Raw genomic sequence first — 21566 nt, forward strand, 5'->3', positions numbered from 1 at the left:
TGTTATCCACTTGCAATGCGGTGATGACTCCCCTCTTTGCTGTGATGAAGAGGAATAGACGCTTCGGCGCTGTCTCAAATACATGCCGCTCTTTTTCTGGGGACCTTGTCTATATTCCACAAGGGGTTACATAGGGTTGCCGCCTCGTTAAAAACCTCACACCTTCGACAACCATAGCGATTGTGCGAAGGCTTCCCCTATGAGGAAAGAGGACAGGCCCTTGAATACATGGTGCGAACTTGCTGCGAAGGAAGAGTTTGCGAAGGAATACATGGTGCGAACTTGCTTAGACCCCATCGAGTGTGCGAAGCCTGCACACTTCGGGTCTTGCCATCGAAGTGACCAGGAATGGCCCTTCCCATTTGTTGTGCATCTTTCCCTTGAACTTGTTCTTCGGAATGCGGCGAAGAACGAGATCGCCTTCTTTGATCTCCCTTGGCCTTACTTTTTTATTGTGCCATATTCGTGTCTCCTCCTGGTACCTACCAAGGTTGATGGATGCTTGTGTCTTGATGGCTTCGATCGTGTCGATTGTTGGCTTGATGTCCTCATCAGGAGCCTCCGTTCTGTAGGACCCATGCCAAAGCTCTTCTGGGGTCATTGCCTCTTCGCCGTAGAGGAGCTTGAAGGGTGTGAACTTTGTTTCCCTTGATTCTGTTGTGTTATGCGACCAGATTACCTTCATCAGTTCGTCAACCCATTTGCCCTTCGGCTGTTCCATAATGTTCTTCTTGATGCCAGAGAAGATGATGTAATTGGCTCTTTCAACGGCTCCAATGGATTGCGGGTGGTACACCGAAGCGAAGCAGAGCTTGGTGCCCAACTGAGAACAGAACTCTCTGAAAGTGGTGCAATCAAACTGCTTGCCATTATCGACGCTGAATTTTTAGGGACGCCGAAGCGGCATACGATGTTCTGCCAGAAAAACTTTTGCAGGGCTGCAGCTGTGATGTCTCGAAGCGCCTTGCCTCCATCCATTTTGAGAAGTACTCAACTGCGACTGTTGTATACTTGTAGTTGCCTGGAGCTATTGGCAAAGGGCCGACGATGTCGATGCCACATCAAGCGAGGGGCCAGACCGGAGGTATTAGGTGAACTTCGTCCGGGGGGGGGAACTTGCTGTAGTGGGCATGCTTTTGGCAATTAGAGCATGTGCGTACAACTTCCTGGGCATCTGCTACAGCCGAAGGCCAATAAAACCCTTCGCGAAAAGTTTCCCACTAAAGCTCTCGTGCCAATGTGCGAAGAGCACATGCCTGCGTGTATTTCTTACAGCAGCTGTCTACCTTCGTTTTGTGAGATGCATTTCAACAAAGGTGCGCAGACACCCCCTCGATATAACGCTTCGTTGATGATTGAGTAGTTACGTGCCCGAAGGGACATTTGTTTTTCCTCCTTCTCATCCTCCGGCACGAAGTGTCCCCGAAGGTAAGCCATTATGGTGGATCTCCAGTCTTCGCTAGAGATGGCATTGACGAACATTGCTGGCTCTTCGGTGCAATTTACTGAGCCGCTCTTGAGTGTTTCGAAGAACACGTCTGGAGGTAGTGGGTTGTTCTCTACTGCAGCCTTGGCTAAGACATCTGCCTGCTTGTTTTGCAATCTGGGGAAGCTTCGCATGCTGAAATCCAGAAAATATTTTTCCATGCTTCGGACCGCTGCCAGATACTTCGCCATCTCGGGTTTGAGCGCTCTGTAAGTTTTGCCGATGTGGTTGGTGATGAGCTCAGAGTCGGATTTGATGGACAGCCTTCTCGCTCCTAGTGCTCGTGCCTTGCAAAGGCCTAGAAGCAAGCCTTCGTACTCAGCCACGTTGTTTGTGCATCCCGGGAAGTCCAGCCTTGCTGCATACTGGAGCTAAGTTCCCGAAGGTGCTGTGAGAACTGCCGAAGCCCCTGAGCTGTTCTTGCAGTATGCTCCATCACATTCCAGTTGCCATAATGCTTTGATGACCGGAGGGTTCTACTAAGGTGCTGCTGGTGTCCAGTCAGCCACGAAGTCTGCTAGGACCTTGGACTTGATGGCACTTCGCGGAATGAAGCCGATGGTGTGTGCCGCCAATTGTGTTGCCCATTTCCCGATTCTTTCGGAGGCCTCCCTATTCTCAAACATATCCCGAAGGGGAAAAGATGTTGGAACCTTGATCTTGAAGCTTTGAAAGTAGTGCCAGAGCTTCCGAGCTGCCATTACCACCGCATATGCCATCTTCTCCATTTCTAAATACAATAGCTTCGATCCGCTGAGGGCTTCGGATACGAAGTAAATTGGGAACTGCTTCAGTGTCTCTTCGACCATCCTTTCTTCTACTAGGGCTGCGCTCACCGTGGAGCTTGAAGTCGCGATGTAAAGCAACAGTTCTGCTCCCGGCAATGGGCTTGTCATTACTACGAGGTTCTCTAGATACTGCTTGAGGTCTTCGAATGCCTTGTCTTGTTCTGGCCCCCAATGGAAATTTTCAGAGCCCTTCAGTACCTTGAAGAAAGGGTCTCCGGGTTCAGTTTGAGCCCGTGTTTGTGGAGGTTGGCAAAGGTCACTTAAAGGTCTGATATGTGGTTTTCCCGCTTTTTGCTTCTCACGACGACATCGTCGACGTACGCTGAAATGTTTCGATCAAGCTGGGTGTCGAGTACTGCTGTGATGGTTCTATTGAAGTACACCCTGCATTGCAAAGCCCCTCTGGCATTCTTATGTAACAGTATGTGCCGAAGGAAGTTGTAAAACTGGTCTTCTCTTCGTCGGATTTCTTCATGAAATCTGATGGTAACCGGAAAAGCAATCCAGCATGGTCAACATCTCTGAACCCGCTGCTGCGTCCACCAGACTATCGATGCGAGGCAAGGGGAATTCATCCTTCTGGCAAAACTTGTTGAGGGTGGTGAAGTCGATGCACATCCTCCAACTGTCGTTCTTCTTCGGTACCATGAGTACGTTGGCCAGCCATTCTGGGAATTGCACTTCGGGGATGACACCCACGTCAAGCAATTTCTAGACTTTGCCTAGGGCTGCCTTCTTGCGGTCTTCGGACATTGTGCGAAGGCGTTGCTTTCGCGGCTTGACCTTCGGGTCCACCCTTAGAGAGTGTTCCATGATTTCTCTGCTGACTCCTCGCAAGTCCGAAGATGACCATGCGAAGACGTCCTGGTTGTTCCTCAAAAATTGAATTAATATGGCCTCCTCGGCTTCTTTGAGTCCTTTATCTAAAGCTCTTGCTCATCTTCTATACTCCTTAATGGTGTCCCTAGAAAGACTTTTTCTTGTAAAAGGGGAGTTAGACAAGGGGATCCTCTCTCTCCTCTCTTGTTTGTTTTAGCAGCTGAGCTCCTGCAATGTCTGGTCAATGAAGCTTCCCAAAGAGGATTGTTAACTAAACCAATTCCGGATCACTCCACCCAAGACTTTCCATTCGTTCAATACGCAGATGATACCCTTTTAATTATGAAGGCATCCCAGAGGGAGCTTCTGGCTTTAAAGGCCTTACTTCAAACTTTCTCACAATCAACTGGGCTGAAGATCAACTTTCACAAATCTTGTCTTATCCCCCTAAATATCACTGAAGACCAAGCATGTCACCTAGCTGGTATTTTTGGATGTGAAATTGGTAAGTTCCCAATGCCTTACCTGAGTCTTCCATTAGGTACAACTAAACCTAAGGTGGAAGATTTTGCCCCTTTGATGAGCAAAACAGAAAGGAGACTCTCTGCCACTTCTAGAATGCTTAATCAAGCAGAAAGGCTTGAGCTAGTAAATTCAGTTCTCACTGCCTTACCAACCTATACAATGTGCACCCTGGAGGTTCCAGTTGCAGTTTGCGATTATATTGATAGGGCTCGCAAGCATTGTCTTTGGAGAGGAGCAGATATGAATGCAAAAGGTAAATGTCTAGTTGCCTGGAATAAATGTACAAGACCAAAAGACAAAAGGGGTCTGGGTATCACCAATCTAAGAGCCCAAAATTCAGCTCTCCTTTTAAAATTCTTGGATAAGTTCTTCAATAAAAAAGATATCCCCTGGGTGAAGTTCATTTGGTCAGGCCTATATAGGAATAATCAACTTCCTCAAGCAACAACTAACAAAGGTTCATTTTGGTGGAAGGATATTATAAAGTTAATGGATCAATTTAGAGGCATTGCTAGCTGTACTTTGGGTGATGAAACCACAATAATGTTCTTGTCTGATATCTGGAATGGCCATCACTTAGAAACAAAATTTCCAAGATTATTCTCTTTTGCCAAAGACAAAAAGATCTCTGCAGCTAAATTTTTGGGAGAAGAAAATTTGATTCAACACTTCCACACACCTCTTTCACAGCAAGCTTTTCAAGAGTTCTCTGAGCTACAAAAAATCACACGTAATTTACAAATGACTACACCACATGCAGATCAATGGCAGTACATCGGGGGATATAAGAAGTGCATTCCACAGAAAGTTTACAAGCTTCCTTACAAGAATTCCCCCCCCCCCCCCCCCCCTCTGCCCTTAAGATGGATCTGGAAGACTAAATGCAGCAATAAACTGAGAGTATTTGTTTGGCTCCTTCTGATGGACAGACTTAACACCAGAAACCTGCTAAGAAGAAAGAAACATAAGGTTGCCAACAATGACTACAGCTGTGTCAATTGCAATGGTTGTGTGGAAGAAACAGCTATGCATCTTTTCTTCATTTGTCCATTCAGCAAGAGATGTTGGGAGTGGCTTGGTATCCATTGGGATTACAGTCTTTCTTTCTTCAATATGATAGCCAACGCCAATCACACCTTCGAAGATCATTTCTTCATGGAAATTTTGATCATAGCCACTTGGAATATTTGGAAGCAAAGAAATCGAAGAACCTTTGATCATCATGTTTCGAGCTTTGTCAGCTGGAAGACCAACTTCATCCAAGATTGTAACCTTCAATTGTATAGATTTGAAAGTAGAGACAAGGATCTTTTTCTAGACCTTACTTAGTCCTAGGTCTATTTTTCCTCTCTGTAAGTATGGCGCTTTTCCTCCTTTTATTTAAATGAAATAAAATCACAGTGGGGCCCGCCCTTGCTGTGTTTCTCTGTTCAAAAAAATCATTGTGAGGGGCTCGGCATGGTGGTGAAAAAAGAAAATGGTCCGCAAGAGGAGTGGAGTTTCTTTCTTCTCCACAGCGTTGTTTTGCTAGCTAGGGGTCATTTTCATTGACCCATACAAACAACGGCATCTGAGTCTTCGCAACTTTCGCCGCACCGGAGGCACTTACCCTATCATTGTCTTTAAAATGTGGGATTTATCTGCAGATTTTTTTATACAACCTCAGGGTATATTACGCACGTCAGAGAGAAGCTGCGAATGTAATATATATATATATATATATATATATATATATATATATATATATATATATATATATATATATATATATATATAGGCAGCTGCTTATCCGGCCATTTTAAGCGCGGCTTTATTGTTTCATTAGAACCTGCACACTATCATCATGCCTTTTTTATCAAAAACAAAAATAGACAACAGACCAGATCAATGATACCAACTTTTCTCATATAGCAACATAAAAGCAGAAATCACAAGTTCAAAGCTCTTATCAAGTAATTACTGTAAATTCCAAAATAAAATCATCATGTTTTGCTCCCACAACTTACGACCACCAAATTGGTCCCTCCTCCTTTTTCCAGGCTTGGGACTGGCTATGCAGTGGCATAGGCGGAGTTACCCCCACCCCCAATAAAATAAAATAAAATAAAACACACATACACCCCACCAGCACCCCGACCACACACACACAAAGTTTACCCTAATTTTTTTCTTTTGTCAGTTTATATTGAGCAACAATGGTACAAGTAAATATTTTTTCTTCTTTTTCAGTTTATAGAATGCTACTTTTTGTTATAAATAATTTAGAATTTGAAACTAAATCTAAGAATACATAGAATACTTTGGTTTTTTTTCTTTTCTTTTGTCTTTTTTTTAAATTTTTATGTTTTTGAGAAAATAAATAATACCAAAGAAAAGGCACAATGGTCCCGTGATAGAAGTGATCCGATGCATTCCTGAGTTCCGTCCTATAAAACAAATAAAGTCGCAGTCGTCAATAATGTAAGTGCTAATTCGTCCGTACACACTTGACAGTTTAAACAAAAAAATTTGACTGCAGTTGTTGTCACTAATTTGTATATCATAAAAAATTGGATCACCAAAATTTTAGGTTTAAAAGCAAAATTCATCAGATCTGTAGTGACTAAGTTAGTACCTAGGAATATATGAAATATGAAGTTATAATTTTTGCGTACCTATGAGAAGCAAGGACAGATGATTTGTGTCCCTATGGAAGGACAAAAAAAAGGTTTTTTGGTTGTGAAACGACTGGAATAAATATTTATGGTGTGATATACTATCTAACTTCGGTGTCTGAGAGAATTGAGAAAGCTAGACGATTAATTATGCAGTCAGAAACAAACTGAACTTTTGAATACCTCAATCGAAGTCTCCTCATCTTGCATCTCTTTCTTAAATTGAGATCGAGCGATGTTACTGCTAAAGAATGTGATGAGTAATTAAACATAAAATTAGTTACTCTTTAATTGATACATAACAGAACTGGAATACCTTAGTGGAGGTATACTCATTTTTTTCTCTTCCATGTGAAATTTATATGGAACTAACCATTGTAATTTGGAAAGATAAAAAGGAGAACTGAGAAGGATTTTGAAAGCAATTAAAAAAATTGAATCTGAAGGGAGGGTAGGGCCCCAACAGTATCGCATTAAAAGAATGAAGATTTTTTTGGGTAATACTTTCTTCCCTCTGCAAATTCAGAAAACCCCCCACGACAGGGATCTTTTTTTGTGAGGACGCGACCACAACCAAGCGACCAGACGAGAACCACGACGAGGTGAGCAAGCGACCACAACCATCACGAAGCAACCACTTAAGATGCAATAAACAGTAAATTCTAGAGTTACTGTTCCTTTTTTGAAACTCTAGAGTTACTGTTCGCTACAGTAGATGCGGGATCGGGGGTTCAATCCCCCAGCCAGTGGGATGCGCACCCGGCAGCGTCCCAACCACAGAGCTAGAAATGGGAAGTAATTAAGACTAATAACCGCAGTTAGCATAAAATTGGAATACAGTACCTTAGTGAGACTCTCCTCATCTTGCTCGTCCGAGTCCTGATTGGAATGATATCGAACAGGCATTATTGTAGTTTAGAAATGGACAAAAAGAGAATTAACTAAGAAAGAAGCTGATAAACGCAAGGAACTGTAACTAAATTAGTTATGCAAGCAGAATGGACTTTGGGAATTAATGACTCTCTCTCTCTCTCTCCGTCTCTCTGAGAGAGCGAGTGAGAGAATATATTTTTAGAAACGGAAATATATATAATATTCCAGCCTTTGTATCGAGAGATACTTATAGCTGTCGATTATTACTAACCAAAGAAAATCCAGAGTACCGAGTTTAAACACACAAGGCGACATCGCCACACAACTAAAAAAAGGAAGTCTATTACTAAAGCACCATCCAGGTAAAATATTCATCAAAATCATGAGTGAGAGAATATATGAATGTACCTCTTCAGCCTGATTTAAAGTTTCATCTTTGTCGTCACTGTTTGACACCGGAGCATCTTCATCCTGAAATTATATAGTGATGGACATTTGGATGGGAATATTGAAATGTAAGAAAGAAGATGAAAGTGGATTTTACAAAGAAAACAAAAGAAGCAGAGTATGTGCATGAACCTCTTCGGTCCCATTTGAAGATACCTCATCCTGAAATATAGATTGACATTTGTATGGGAATTTCGAAATTTAAGGAAGAATTTGCAAGTCGATTTTTCAGTGGAAACAAAAGACAGAGATGCAGAGAGAGTACATGCACGTACCTCTTCAGTCCTATTTGAAGTTTCCTCGTCATCATCACTGTCTGACCACAGATAATCCTCATCCTGAAATATAGATTGACATTGAAATGGGAATTTCGAGGTTCAAGAAAGATGCTGCGAGTCGATTTCGCAGAGAAAACAGAAGGTGCAACACGGGAATGAACTGTACCTCTATTATAACTGTAGATGTGGGGATGTTGGGATGTTCCTTGATCTCGCGAGTCAACGCCTGCCTCGCTTTCTTCAACTCACTGCGCAAGCAACATGCGCAGTTGATGGTGATGTCAACGTCATTAAGCCGAGAGAGGTTCCCTAGGCCAACGCCGTTAGTCATCCCGGATGGTGGCACCCAAGATAATTCAAGCTTGGTGAGCATTGGCATCGCTCCGGGCAGAAACGTGGGTGCTAATTTGCTATGGGTCCGGACAGCACTGCATGCCTCAAATTTGGAAATGATCCACCACCAGGGACAATCCACTTACATAAATCCGGTTCCACAGCATTGTCGTTTGTCCAGATTTTGATGGAGAGGAAGCAGAGTGCGGGCATCTTTGCTAGTACGTCCAGCTCCCGTGCATCACGCATGTTAATCAGTTCCATCAGCCGCAGGTGGGTGAGCCTCGGCAGGCATTTGTGGTTCACCCACGCTGGAAGGTGATCGAGACACCCGGTGATCTTAAGTTTGTGAAGCTGCTGCAATGTGGAGTCCCAACCATCCCAGATATCCTTGCTAACATCATCGTCAACATCCTCAAGATCCATGTGTAGATCCTGGAGATTCTGCAGACAGGACACTGGCTCCGCCAGAGACTGCAAGTCCTCCTCCGTGAAGCTAACCTTGAGCTTCCTCAGCTCGGTCAACTTGCCCAACTTCGTGGCAAAGTCTGACCAACTGCTGGTGTATCCCATCTGCAGCTCTTGCAGGGAACGTCAGCTTCCCTACCTCGAAAAGCATTATTGTACTTGAGTCCAAGCATAGGCGAATCAGCTTTCTTAGCTTGGTGACAGTTGACGGAATTATAGCCAACTCAGTACCCTTGACATCCAGTGTCTGCAGGTGCACGAGATCCTCCATTATTTCACTTGGGAGCTCAGCAACAGGTGTGCCACGCAGCCCGAGATACCTCAGCTGATGTAGCTTTCCAAGACACTTGAGCTGGTGACCAACCAACTGACCACAATATTCTAGCGATAATACGCGTAGAACATGGGACTTACTCAAAAAGGAGGGCATCATGCTCATATTAGGGTACCCAATGGCATTGAATGACCTCACCTGTGACATACTGAAGGCCACGACACTGTCATTTTTCCTATCTTGGAACTGATTGTGCATTGCTAGCCGGTGGACACTAGTACTAATCAGTGAAGAAGATGATGAGCCATATTCCCCATCATCACGCTCTCTATCCAATATGGTTATAAAGTTCTCTGTAGCCAAGATGCGGATGAGATCCAGTACCATGTCATGGACATGACAACCATCCACGATACGCAATTCTTCATCTTCGATTGGTTGGATCATGCTTTTGTTGATAAGCTCCATGAAGTATCGCTCAGCGACATCATATAGCTCTGTTCCAGCTTCCTTCTTCACAAATCCTTCGGCTATCCACTTCCATATCAACTCTTCCTTGTTGATCTTGTGATCTTCTGGATATATGCTCAGGTATAACAGACATGTTTTCAAATGCCATGGTAAATCATAGTAACTGAAAGATAGTATCTTCCTTGTACTTTCAACTTCATCATTTTTGCTGCCAGGACCAAAACCAATAGATTCATAAATCTTAGACCATTCCACCACCGGTTTACCCGCCAACAAGCTAGCAATTGTAATTATAGACAATGGAACACCCCCACATTTCTTTAAAATCTTCTCAACCGCCTCAGCTGATTCATTATTAGGTGGACGATTTCCAATTCTGCTGTAAAATAACTTTTTAGAGTTATACTTGGAAAGTGATTCCATGTTGTAAACATCACCAACTTCTAGAGCGACATCAGAAATGCCAGTTGTTGCGATTACTCTGCTTCCACAATTATTTTCTGTCAGTCCACATTTAATCAGTTTCCATGTATCTTTGTCCCACACATCGTCCATGACAATCAAATACCTCCTGTCCCAGGAATGAAACAGTTGATTAGTGAAATGATTTAGATTGTGTAGGGCAAAGAAAATTTAACAACAAGTGAGCCGCCAGCGTGCATCAATCTGGGATCCCAAAGGGCATACCTTTTTGTTTGGAATTGAGTATTTACTCAGCATAAAAGATAAAAATTTATTTTGTATCGAAGTAGTTCCCATTTTCTTTTACTCTTACTAAAATACGACCACTGCCACTGTTTGAAATATTTTATTTGTACTGTATACGCTATAACTATTAAACTAGCAACTTTTATGTGTGACCTCATGACTGGTCCAATCACTACTAGAAAAATGGCTTAAGGCACCAATTGAGAGTGACCTTTGGTACCGGTTTTTGAATCGGTACCCCCAAGAGGTACCTAAGGCTCGAGTCTTTGCTACCGGTTAAAATAACTGGTACCTAAGGCCTTCTTTGATACCAAAATATTCACGCAAAATAATCGGTACCCCGAAAGAGGTACCAAAGGCTCGAGTCTTTGCTACCGGGTAAAATAACCGGTACCTAAGGCCTTCTTTGGTACCAAAATATTCACGCAAAATATCCTTTGGCTGGGATTTGAACCCACGACCTCTAGCCTCGCGCATTGCTAGGATTTGAACCCACGACCTCTAGCCTCGCACATTGCTCCTTTACCATCTCACCTACACAACAGTTCTGATTGAGAAGATATTTTCCTTTTGAAATAATCCATGGATGAGTCTAAGGTACCGGTTGGTAACACCAACCGGTATCTAAGGCTCATTCATAAATTTCATCCACCCCAAAAGTACCGGTATGAAGATGAACCGGTACCTATGTGGTACTTTTGGGGTGGACCTAAGGCTTGTTTTCTAGTAGTGGATCATTCAAGAAATTGCAGATATGTTTCTATTACAAAGTAGAAGCACCTATCGTCTGATTGATGGGAGTGCAAATGCTATACATTTGAGAGAAAATGTATCTTGGTCCATCTAAAAAATATCAAATTTATAGCAAATCTGTGACCATACAAGCATTGAATTTGTAGAAAATCCTATTTCCCGCAATCTTTTACCCACAATATATGCATGTGATGAGAGACTACGTACTCTATTCTACTCTCCTCATATCACAAGTAAATCATATTTCATATATTGTCAAGGTGTTAAATCAAACCTTTAATCATTATATTCATTATAATGTATATTTACTAATATATTATACCAAACAAAAATATATTTTATCAATAACTCTAGCAATGAATTTATATAGCAAGCGACATGCATTTAATCTGACAAAAATCCCCAATCAAATGTGAAATAGAGGGATGTGATTTCCACTTCAAGACACCCCAGACACATTTTCTCCCTCTTTACACTTATTGTATCCAAGTCCTAGTGGAGTGTATGTTGAGGATAGAGCTCTGCTCAAGTTCCCAGGTCTCCAAGGAATATTGGTATGGCTCTTGCATCATTTTCCTTTTGTAAGATTATATGTGACTCAATAAATACACATTTTCTTTATAGTTTTGTTTGTTATATGTGTTCCTTGTTTGGTTATACATCACATTCATATGTTAGGTTGTTATTATATTTCCGTAGTAGTCGTGCAGCATTATTATATTGTTATGCCTAGCACATACCTATATTATAATCTAATTAACATTATACATGATACGCTTAGGTTACGTTTGTAATCCCTTAACATGAGTTTGATGGCCATTTAGGTATTGGGAGACTATATAGGGGTTAGCTAAATCTAGAGTTCTACTTATAAATGTAGGTATGGTGCCTATATGGATGAATATGTCATGTAATCAAGGGTCTGCAACCCAAATGAATTTCTGAGTACCTCTCCAAATCGTAATGAAGACCAGACGATTGAATTAGGTTAGTTGTGCATCTATTAACTTAAGGCGCATAGGGACGATCTGGCAATAAACACTTCTAATAAGCTGTATATTCCAACTAGCAATATAGAAATACTAAATCATCAAATAACAAACGAATAAGAAGAGTTGCATTAATTTGGTAAGTAACTCATGATGTACATACCTTTTCTTCTCTCCGGAGAGAAATTCTCTGAGCCTCTCGATCATCTGCCATTCAGACAGTTCTGGTTCCACCTTCATCCTGAGTTCCATGCAAATTTCCTTAAAAACTTTCTTCATGTTTGGCTCTCGACCAACTGGAACAAAACATGAGCAGTCAAATTGTTTTTTAAGCCTGTCAAACACCACTTTCGCAACAGTAGTCTTGCCTAATCCTCCAAATCCAACGATGCCGACCATCTTGAGCATTTGAGCCCGGTCATCCTCCTCCTTGCACAACCGCTTGATTAGATCATCACTTGCTTTTTCTGTGCCAACAAGATTGGTGATTTCTTGATACATTGCAGAGATGCGAGGATCTAAATCTGAATGATTAGTTGCAAAATCTTGAATCTTGTATCGGTTATGTCGTTCCACCACCTCGTTGATTTTGCTCTTGACATCTTTAATGTCATTTGCTATTTTGTGGCGGACTTTTATCTTGGAGAATGACTTGCGACATTTATCGATGAATGCACTGAAGTTGTGTTTCTCGGTTGGACCAAGGCTTTCAATGCACGACATGAAGTTGTCGATCTTGTCTTCAATAGTGTAGGAAAGCTCCCTGACTTCTCTAGCCCAGATCTTGACTTCCTCATCAAGATGCTGTCTTGGGACGTTTGAGACCTTCTTAAGGAAAGCTTGCATGCTCTCCATCTCTTGGTGAAGGAACATGATTCCCTCCTTTACGCTCTTCTGCAGGTCATACTCGCCCTTGATAAGCATGGCCAACTTGGGTAGGAGCGTACCCATGGCTCCTGTGGCAAACTCCATATCTTCTTCTTCTTCTTCTTCTTCTTCTTCGCCCTTGTCGTCCTCCGACTCCTCCTGTTGATTTTGGTGTTCTTCGCCCTTGTCGTCCTCCGACTCCTCCTGTTGATTTTGGTGTTTGTAGGTTGTTATCTAAGTCATGCTGGAATGGCTAGCGGATGGGTGGTAGCCATTGTGTTAACACAAACATGCTTCTCTAGCTTGTTCATTTGTAGAAACAGTGCCCTCCTAGGATTCTCAATGACAATCAATATACTAATGAACAAATTAAACAAATAAATGTTGGAGTAATGGGCTTGGCCCATTACTTCTAAAGCATTAAAAGAATTTAAAGCCCACTATTAATGCTAGGGAATCAATGCTTAATTCCGTACCGGAAATTGAGGAGGATCTCAACCGACTTAAAAGGTGGACTTCGTGTACACCACTTGTGAAGCCGGTAAGAGGAGGATGGTGAACCACACGCGCACGCTCGCTCGCCTCGCCGAGCCGGGCCGGGCCGGGCCGGGCCGTGGCCGAGACGAGGCGCGGCGCGGCCGGCCGGCCGGACGGGCGGTGCGGTGCGCGTGCGCGTGCGCGTGCGCGGCCGAACGTGACGTGCAGGTGCCGGTGCGGTGCGGTGCAGTGCGATGTGATGGCTATTTTGCCGTTGACAGCAATTAATCGTGCGATTAAACGTGCAATTAAATCTGTAATTAATGGCCATAACCGCATCACCTAAATGACTCTGATGGTGTCCAGGTTCAACGATCCTGAGCACCTTAGTCACTATATAAGAAGTGACATTCCCCTCATCCATTCTGCACCAGAGCACTGAGGCAACTCGGCTCCTCTCTTCTCCCTCTCCAGTTGCAACAACTGAGTTCCCCAACGCTAATTTCTGCGCGCACAGAATTAGCGTTAGCAGGCCTCCGAAACCTTGCTCGCCTTGAGATCCTGCACGGGATAGGCGGGCAATCAGGTTTTTGGGTAACGCTTTAGCGTGACTGCTCAAAAATACAAAGGCTTTGCCCGATTGAACGACTACTTCCTGGTGGACGAGCCGAACGACTACGTCGACTACATTCTGGTGGCCGAACAACTACATCGACTACATCTTGGTGACCGTTCGCGGGACTGCACTGCGAACTTCTTCCTGCACCGATTTAGTTCGACTACTTCGACTGAGGACCAACCGAGTAGATGTCTACTCCAGTTGGTAACAGCGCAGCCAATGCCTCCGGCAACGGCCCCGCTTCAGGGTACTACCTGAAACTTTGGTTATTTATATTATTTATGCTTATATGTGTGATAAGTATAAACATGTTCACATGTTTTATTTTACTCCTTAAAGTCATAGAAATATTGCTAGTTTATACATTTAATTTTGGAATTAAATTGTGCCCGAAATTGCCTAAATTTCTAACAATCCAAAAACCTGATTGTGTTAATAGGCTTTCGGTATCTAGCTTTGCTGCATCAATCAAACCACCACCTTTTGATGGTTCAAATTACAAACGTTGGCAAGAGCGGCTTATACTGTGGTTAACACTATCGAGAGTGATCCATGTGAAAGAGGGTAAGCCTGAACAATTCTCTCCAGAGGAAGGGAGTGCGTTCGATGAGGCTGATATCCTCTTTCGAGGCTTTATCATTAGTGTTCTCGGTGATAACCTGGTGGATTCTTATATCCGGCTGCCAACTGGCAAAGCATTGTGGGATGCTCTTGAGGCTCAATATGGAGTATCTGACGCCGGGAGTGAGTTGTATATCATGGAGCAGTTCCTTGAGTACAGGATGGTCGAAGATCGTTCTGTAGTGGAACAGGCTCATGAAATACATACTCTGGCAAAAGATCTCAAAAATTGCAGCAAAGAGTCCCCATGTGTGTTACCCAATAAGTTTGTGGCCGGAGGTATAATCTCTAAGCTGCCACCTTCTTGGAGGGACTTTGCTACTTCTCTAAAACACAAGAGACAGGAGTTCACAATAGATGGACTCATAGGGACTCTTGATGTTGAGGAGAAGGCGAGAGCAAAGGACATACGTGGGAAAGGAGTTGTTGGTGCTTCAAGTGTCAATCTTGTTCAGAAGAACAACTCCCACAAGAACAAGAAAAAGCCACCGCAGAACCAACCAAAGACTAAGAAGACAACCACTTTTAAGAAGAAGAAGACAGGGAGCTTGCTATGTGTGCGCTAGTACGGATCACTTTGCTGCCAAGTGTCCGAACCGCAAAGGCAACGACTCCGCCAACATGGTTATTAGCGAGCCTGGAGGAACTTCGGGGTACGGTAATTTATTACCTACTGTTCTTTCAGTCTTTGGTTCACCCGAGTGGTGGGTTGACACTGGTGCTAATATTCATGTTTGTGCTGATGCTTCTTTGTTCTCTTCTTACCAGACCGGCGGGACTTCCTCCTTGCTGATGGGGAACGGATCACATGCGCGTGTTCTTGGTGTTGGTACGGTAAATCTGAAGTTTACTTCGGGGAAGACCGTGCAGCTGAAGAACATGCAGCATGTCCCCACCATCAAGAAGAATTTAGTCAGCGGCTCTCTACTGTGTAGAGATGGTTTCAAATTAGCTCTTTGAGTCCAATAAATGTATCTTGTCTAAGTTTGGTACTTTTGTTGGAAAAGGTTATGAAAGCGGAGGCTTGTTCCGTCTTTCTTTGTCAGATGTTTGTAATAAAATTGCATACAATGTTATTAACGTTGATGAAACAAATGTTTGGCATTCGAGGCTTTGTCACGTTAATTTTGGTTGTATGATGCGTTTAGCTAATTTGAGCTTAATTCCAAAGTTCACTTTTGTCAAAAATTCTAAGTGTCATGTATGTGTTGAATCAAAACAAACTCGTAAGCCTCATAAGACCGCGGAGGCAAGGAGCTTGGCACCCTTAGAATTAATTTCATTCCGATTTGTGCGAAATGAATGGAGTGTTGACAAAAGGTGGTAAAAAATATTTCATGACTTTGATTGATGATAGTACTAGATTTTGTTACATCTATTTGTTGAAGTCAAAAGATGAAGCTTTACACTACTTTAAAATCTATAAAGCTGAAGTAGAAAACCAACTTGAGAGAAAGATCAAAAGAGTTAGGTCAGATCGTGGTGGCGAGTATTTCTCAAATTTATTTACTTTATTCTGCGAGGAACATGGTATTATTCATGAAAGGACGCCTCCCTATTCACCTCAGTCAAATGGGGTTGCCGAAAGAAAGAACCGCACTCTAACGGATTTGGTTAACGCCATGTTAGATACAGCGGGACTTTCCAAGGAATGGTGGGGTGAGGCTATATTGACTGCATGTCATGTCCTAAATCGTGTTCCTACAAAGAATAAAGAGATAACTCCATTCGAGGAATGGGAGAAGAAAAGGCCAACACTGTCATACTTACGTACATGGGGTTGTTTGGCAAAAGTGAGTGTGCCAATAACCAAGAAACGTAAGCTTGGACCGAAAACTATGGATTGTATCTTTCTAGGTTATGCTATTCACAGCAGTTGGATATAGATTTTTAATAGTGAAATCTGGAGTACCTGACATGCATGTTGGTACTATAATGGAGTCCAGAGATGCTACATTTTTTGAAAACATTTTTCCCATGAGAGATGAAACAAGTTCATCTAGGCAAGAGTTCATCGAGGATGATGGCTCTGCTGAGCCGATAGAACACAATGAACATACACTTGTAGAAAATCCTGAGGAGGATAACAATGATGCTCTGAGAAAGAGCAAGAGACAAAGGACTGTAAAGTCTTTTGGTGATGATTTCATTGTATACCTCATAGATGATACACCCAGAACCATTGAAGAGGCATATTCATCTCCTGATGCTGACTATTGGAAGGAAGCAGTAAGGAGTGAGATGGATTCTATTATGTCTAATGGAACCTGGGAGGTCGTTGAATGTCCTTATGGATGTAAACCGGTTGGATGCAAGTGGGTGTTCAAGAAAAAGCTTAGGCCAGATGGTACTATTGAAAAGTACAAGGCTAGGCTTGTGGCCAAGGGTTATACCCAAAAAGAAGGAGAAGATTTCTTTGACACTTATTCACCAGTTGCCCTGATTGACCACAATTCGAGTGTTACTTTCCCTGGCAGCCTCTTATGGTCTTCTCGTTCATCAGATGGACGTTAAGACGGCTTTCCTCAATGGAGAGTTAGAAGAGGAGATCTATATGGATCAGCCAGATGGGTTTGTATCAAAGGGTCAAGAAGGAATGGTTTGTAAGTTGTTAAAATCTTTATATGGTCTCAAGCAAGCACCTAAGCAGTGGCATGAAAAGTTTGATAGAACTTTGACCTCTGCCGGCTTTGTTGTGAACGAAGCTGACAGATGTGTGTACTATCGCTATGGTGGGGCTGAAGGAGTGATTTTGTGCTTGTATGTGGATGACATACTGATCTTTGGCACTAGCCTTAATGTGATTAAGGAAGTCAAAGAGTTTTTATCTCAAAATTTTGAGATGAAGGATCTGGGAGAAGCTGATGTTATCCTTAATATAAAACTGGTAAAAGAGATCAATGGTGGGGTGATTCTTACACAGTCTCACTATGTGGAGAAGGTGTTAAGTCGCTTTGGTTATAGCGACTATAAACCTGTCTCAACACCATATGATGCCAGTTTAATTCTTAGAAAGAACAAAAGGATAATGCGAGATCAGCTGAGATATTCTCAGATCATTGGTTCATTAATGTATTTAGCGAGCGCTACAAGACCTGACATCTCGTTTGCTGTAAGCAAACTGAGCCGGTTTGTTTCAAACCCAGGGAGATGATCATTGGAAGGCTCTTGAAAGAGTAATGCGCTATCTGAAGGGGACAATGAACTATGGAATTCACTACACCGGGTACCCAAGGGTACTAGAAGGGTATAGTGATTCAAATTGGATTTCTGATGCTGATGAGATAAAGGCCACAAGTGGATATGTGTTTACACTTGGTGGTGGAGCTTGTTTCCTGGAAGTCTTGCAAGCAGACCATCTTAACGAGGTCAACTATGGAAGCAGAACTCACAGCATTAGATACCGCCACTGTTGAGGCTGAGTGGCTTCGTGAGCTCCTTATGGACTTGCCGATAGTTGAAAAACCGTTACCGGCAATCCTAATGAACTGTGACAATCAAACGGTAATTGTCAAGGTGAATAGTTCAAAGGATAACATGAAGTCATCTAGACATGTGAAAAGGCGGTTGAAATCTGTCAGAAAATTGAGAAACTCCGGAGTTATAGCCCTGGACTATGTTCAGACGGCTAAAAATCTGGCAGATCAGTTTACAAAGGGTCTTTCACGAAATGTGATAGACAATGCATCTATGGAATTGGGCTTGAGACCCACGTGAGTCATTCTATAGTGGAAACCTGTCCTATGTGATCGGAGATCCCGTGAATTAGGATGATGAAACAAACTAAAGTCTGACTGTGAGAAGAGAACCTTTGTGAAAAGGGCTCATTCCGTGTATAAGGTGCATTTCTCTTCTAATCTGTATGGCAGGTTGGTCTATACCTTAATGTGTGCCAGGTGGTTTCTTTTAAACAAATGAGTTGTTTTCTTGAAACAAAGATGTTGTCCTACAGAACATCTGAAAGGAACACACCTATATGAGTTTGACCACTGGTCATGGTCTATGAGAATTGGGTATTCTCTAGAAACTCATGAAGGGCCTGGAGTATGACTTATAAGCTCCAAACCGCTGGGATGCTTTTGCAGCCTAGTACCAGTGTAGGGCTCTGGTCAAACTTGTTTGCACAAAACTGGCAATTCAAGGCATAGTCCATTGCACAGTTGTGAATAAGTGTAGCCTTTGTCCTAGATGGAAGTTCAACTTAACAGTCTCTGTCGAATACTGGTATATCAATGAGGGAATGAGGGTATTTCTAGTGTGGCTTGAATTTCTTGGTGGGGATTGTTGGAGTAATCGGGCTTGGCCCATTACTTCTAAAGCATTAAAAGAATTTAAGGCCCACTATTAATGCTAGGGAATCAATGCTTAATTCCGTACCGGGAATTGAGGAGGATCTCAACCGACTTAAAAGGTGGACTTCGTGTACACCACTTGTGAAGCCGGTAAGAGGAGGATGGTGAACCACACGCGCGCGCGCTCGCTCGCCTCGCCGAGCCGGGCCGGGCCGGGCCGTGGCCGTGGCCGAGACGAGGCGCGGCGCGGCGCGGCCGGCAGGCCGGACGGGCGGTGCGGTGCAGCGTGCGCAGTGCGCGTGCGCGGCCGGACGTGACGTGCAGGTGCCGGTGCGGTGCGGTGCGATGTGATGGCTATTTTGCCGTTGACAGCAATTAATCGTGCGATTAAACGTGCAATTAAATCTGTAATTAATGGCCATAACCGCATCACCTAAATGACTCTGATGGTGTCCAGGTTCAACGATCCTGAGCACCTGAGTCACTATATAAGAAGTGACATTCCCCTCATCCATTCTGCACCAGAGCACTGAGGCAACTCGGCTCCTCTCTTCTCCCTCTCCAGTTGCAACAACTGAGTTCCCCAACGCTAATTTCTGCGCGCACAGAATTAGCGTGAGCAGGCCTCCGAAACCTTGCTCGCCTTGAGATCCTGCACGGGATAGGCGGGCAATCAGGTTTTTGGGTAACGCTTTAGCGTGACTGCTCAAAAATACAAAGGCTTTGCCCGATTGAACGACTACTTCCTGGTGGACGAGCCGAACGACTACGTCGACTACATTCTGGTGGCCGAACGACTACGTCGACTACATCTTGGTGACCGTTCGCGGGACTGCACTGCGAACTTCTTCCTGCACCTGATTTAGTTCGACTACTTCGACTGAGGCCAACCGAGTAGATGTCTACTCCAGTTGGTAACAGCGCAGCCAATGCCTCCGGCAACGGCCCCGCTTCAGGGATACTCCCTGAAACTTTGGTTATTTATATTGTTTATGCTTATCTGTGTGATAAGTATAAACATGTTCACATATTTTATTTTACTCCTTAAAGTCATAGAAATATTGCTAGTTTATACATTTAATTTTGGAATTAAATTGTGCCCGAAATTGCCTAAATTTCTAACAATAAATGTCAATGTGGTTCCAATCTCGATGTGTGATTATGTATAGTTTTAATTAACCCCTTGATGTTAAAAGGTTGTACTGCATAGCTACAGAAATACAAGTTTAGTATGCCTGACATGTTCCCCTTTTTGGAATTTGTTATAGCAAATTTTCAGGGGAAAAATATATGGGGACAGTGGGCGCTGTTAGTTATTTAACATGGAGGCCTTCGTGTAGCCAGTTGTATATGGATCACGAAAAGCAAAACTACACATGGTGCAGTGTGGACCAGGTAGGTAATTAAAGGATGGAAGTGATTCATACAACGTAGGGATGAATCTGAATCTATTCATGTACTGGACCAAGTCTTCTCTGACAAAATTGTACTTATTTATGTGCGCACTACAATCGTGGTTCATTTTTTTCGTTGTTACAGTCTTTGAAGCGCATCTAAACAAAATATATATGGTGCAGAGCACACAGCGAGTCCGTGATTTGAGTCTAAACCTAATCTGAAATTTTATACAAATACACGCCGACGGTACAAGTCTTGTCTTGAACGTGCCAGGCTCAACCTCCGAGAAGCATCGTGCACATGCTCAACACGCCACCAACCTATTACAAATCCTTAATCTATCACCCATTCTAGTCGTTCTTACGTCAAAAGATCCGGTCTGTCCATTTTATCTTAAGCACATCATGTGGTGATCAGCTCCACTTTTCATACCACGATGGGCAGAGAGAGGCCGAGGCCTGAGGCCGTTGACCATGGGACAGACAGCATAGAGCTATCCACACATCAAGCATGTAGAAATATGGGGTAGCAAAAACAAAAAATTTTTACCGCATAAATCAGGATTACTGTAGTTATAGATCATGGGATTACCACTAGACGCGTGGTTGCGGAACTTCCGTAGCGCGTCGGTGTAGTGCAGATGGAAGCCGGTAGTGCAGTTGCGTGAACCACCTCACGAACAGCTCGTCCTTGTGCAGCAAGTGCAGCACCTCCACGAAGTCCACACGTACGGAAAGAAGCGTCGCACTCCAAATTGCTAGATCCGAAAGAGCAACTAGAGCCGGAAGCACAGGAGGAGGAGCAGCAGGGGCGCCACCAGTAAAGGGAAGGGGGCGGCCAGTAATGGGACTAGGGGGCTGTTCGGCTGATCTAGTGAATAGTACTTGGCTGGTAGAATGAATAGTATTATGTGAGAGGAGATAAGCCGATACAAGCTGAAACAAGCCAAGATTGGATCAGCCGAACAGGGCCTAGGGTTGAGCATGGTGCCCCTTCCCGCCCCCTGCTTATATAGGCCTGGGGGCGCCTCCTTACATGGGACTTAGTGGGCCCCACCTTGGGCGTCCTTGGTGGGCTGCCCTAGCCCCCACCTTGGGCGCCCCCTTAGGTGGGCTGCTATGAGCCCCACCAAAGGTCCAACCCTATGGGCCTGTCGAGGCCCATTAGTGCATTAAAGCCCAGTTTAATTTGGATCTTATTTTCATTAGACTTCTGGCCTTTAAGTGTGTGACCCTATGGGCTCACATGTGAATGGATATGGTCGAGTACTACTTGTCAATAGTTGATAGCGATCTCTAGCAAGACGTGTCAACTCCTATACACGCGCGAATCATATCTGTCGAGCCGTCACAATCTTATACATGATGTTCTCTTTGCCTCACGATATTTGGTCTAGCTTGAAGCCGACCACTCTTTCTCGATCCTA

At 43.5% G+C, this 21566-nt stretch overlaps 1 pseudogene; it reads right to left on the reverse strand.

Annotated features, from left to right (window-relative positions):
- Positions 1-286: 286 nt before the first annotated feature.
- On the reverse strand, positions 287-12838 carry LOC120653524 (annotated as a pseudogene).
- Between the last annotated feature and the right edge of the window lie 8728 nt (positions 12839-21566).

Source organism: Panicum virgatum, chromosome 1N (assembly GCF_016808335.1).
Source record: "Panicum virgatum strain AP13 chromosome 1N, P.virgatum_v5, whole genome shotgun sequence".
NCBI classification, from domain to species: Eukaryota; Viridiplantae; Streptophyta; class Magnoliopsida; order Poales; family Poaceae; genus Panicum; species Panicum virgatum.